Raw genomic sequence first — 2,863 nt, 5'->3', positions numbered from 1 at the left:
GCTCCGTTCTGCAACCAGCCGGCTATTTTCTGCCAAGTCACGGTCAGAGCAGCGTGTTGTCACTCTGGACTTTATGGCGTTGTTTAAGAGGGCATTTCCTCTGCGGGATTGGGGGGGGGGGAGAGGTAGAAAACGAAAGTTGTGTGCGGTTTCCCGGAGCGGGAGGTGCTTTGCAGGAAAAGCAAAGCGCTGATTTCACCGGGCAGTGAATTCCCCCGCTTGCTTCAGGGCTGGCAGCTAGGAAAATGCTGGGGATTAATCCTGCTCAGCAAACTGCCTTGATTAAAATCCTCCGGCGGTGGGCTACCTGCGGGGAGCTCCGGTGGAGCACAGCCAAGGTCACCCCACGTGTTGGGGACAGGGTGAAATCCAGAGCTGCGGGCTCGGGGTGTTGCTCCTGCCGCTGGTTTGCGCCTGTTCTGTCCGTCTGCTGGGGGAAACGGCGCGAACTGACCCCGAAAGGGCTTTTTATTAATAACGGGAGGAACCAAACACTAACGAAGCTTGTAAGAGCAGCTGGCTTTCACGGGTCCGTGTGAGATGTGCTGCTTTCCTCCTGCAGAAAAGCAGCAAAGCTCCTTCCTGCGTCTGATATTTTGGATAATCGTTCCTGGGATGGGGCACGGCTGAGCAGAGGTTGTGGATGCTGCAGAAGGTGGCATTTCAGGCACCTGGCTGGATCGTGCCGTAGAGGAAATGTTTTGGTTCCAGCAAGTCATTTCCTCTGAAAGAGAAACTGAAAATGTTTTAATTTGGGGAATCGTTTGCCTCCGACACTTGCACAATTCCTGAGCGTGCTGAGCTTGGGGCAGGGGAGGTGGCGATGCCGGTGTCCTACCCAGGGTGGGTCAAGGCAAGCGGTTAAACCCGTGCCCTGTGCTCCTCTGGAGTGCCCCGCTGCTGTGACCCAGCAGGGACAATGCCCAGAGGTGCCATCGAGGGCGGGTGTCAGTCCACGGCGCACGTGCAGCTCTTGCAGCGCCTGGCTGCTGGGACTTGGAGCATTGCTGGTTGCCTGCATTTTGCAGCGTCGTTGCTATTTGTTTAGGGGCAGCGTGCATGACAGGTTGTGTTTCACCAACTCAAGCTGGAGGCTTGTGGTTATCCAGACTGGCTTGGCGTCTTTTCCTTCCCATCATTTTCCTTCTAGGGGTGAAGACCCCCTTGCAGCTTCAGCCTGAACTGGCCTCTGCCTTCACTTAACGCCGGGGTTGTAGCAACACATGGGCTTGAACCGTGAGTTTTTCGCTGTGTGCTGATGGTGTTTCTCCTGGTGCTTGGGCTTGTGTGGTTTCGTAGCTGCTGAAAACACAGCTGGCCTGGCAGGCTTGATCAGCCTCCAGATTAATAGAGATCAGCACTGAGGACATCTCGCGATGGCTGCAGCAAGGAGTTTCTGGGGGGCTTTGCCCAGTGGGTGCCCCATCCCTGGAGGGGTCCAAGGCCAGGCTGGATGAGGCTTTGGGCAACCTGGGCTAGTGGGAGGTGTCCCTGCCCATGGCAGGGGGTGGCACTGGATTAAGTTCCCTTCCAACCCAAACCATCCTGTGGTTCTGTGACTCCCCTGGAGCCCCCTCCCTCTTGCTGGGGCCATTTGGTGGCTTTTCTGCCAGGCTGCTGGTGTGTCCCCAGGTGGGTGAAGGACCTCGAGGATGCGAGGAGCGGCTCTTGTCCTCGCTCCGGAGCTCGTTGCTGGTGTGAGAACCTGGAGACGTGCTGGGCTTGACCCTCGTGGTGGGTGGCAGTTGCACTAATGACAAAACACAAGGCCAGGCTGGATGAGGCTTTGGGCAACCTGGGCTAGTGGGAGGTGTCCCTGCCCATGGCAGGGGGTGGCACTGGATTAAGGTCCTTTCCACCCCAAACCATCCTGTGGTTCTGTGAGGGAGGGATGGAGCGGGTGTGACGGTGGCTCCCGCGGGTGACCCATTTGGCTTTGGTGATTCCTTGCTTGTAATTCTTGAAAGCACCCAAATGTGAGGGTGGCAGGGCGGGGGAGCTCCTGGGAGCTGATTTTCTGTGGTTTATTTAGACTTTGGGGTTAGGGATGCTTGCCTTGGCTTGGGTTTGGTTCTGCATCCGCCCGTCTTGACGCAGGTCCCCGGGAGCAGTTCCTCCTGTTTCAGCTGATGGCATCGGGGTGCTGGAAAGTCATGGCTAACCTGTCTTGACCCTAGGTGGGTCTTTCTGGGCACGGGGTGGGTACCACACCAAGGGTGTTGCTTGGCTGGGGAGCTGCTGCTCTGGGGGGAAAACAACCCCCGCCAAAATTTTAAAAAAAAAAAAAGTAGGTGCTTCAGAGCTTGAGCGTGGCATGGGTTGTGCAATAGCAAAACCTTCGCTGCCCAGCAGGATCTGACCCCGGCGCTGCAGAAATGCTGCTTGTTTCCTGGTGAAAGCATGTTATGTTCACCGTGTCTTTTGTTGGCTGCAAGGAACGTGCAGGCTGAACTTTGAGAAAGCGTGCCGTGTCCAGAAAAAAAAAAAAGGATAAATGATATCTGAGCTTGTTTGTATAGTGGCATGTCAACTCAGTGACCCTTGGTATGCAAAACTGGAGACCTGGCTCTTAGTGAACTGATTCTGGGTAGGAACCGACCCTGGACGGTTCCAGTGCTTCTGGCAGCAGGGACCAGTATCTGCAGAGGCAGCACTGGTGGGTAACCTGGTGAGCGTGGGTAACCTGGTGAGTGTGGGGCTTTGGTGTTGCTGCTCGTGCCCGGGCTGGAACCAGGACTAACCAGGATGCTTGCGGTTGTCAGCGCGCTCTGCTGCCTTATGCAACGAGGATTAATCTAAGTAGGTGGGGAGGTATTTCTTGGCTGGTTATCAGGGGGGTGAGGCTCCTGGAGGAGTTTGTTGC

This window comes from Pterocles gutturalis, unplaced genomic scaffold (genome assembly GCF_000699245.1).
Source record: "Pterocles gutturalis isolate BGI_N339 unplaced genomic scaffold, ASM69924v1 scaffold3552, whole genome shotgun sequence".
Lineage (NCBI taxonomy): Eukaryota > Metazoa > Chordata > Aves > Pterocliformes > Pteroclidae > Pterocles > Pterocles gutturalis.
This window is presented reverse-complemented; position numbering follows the sequence as displayed.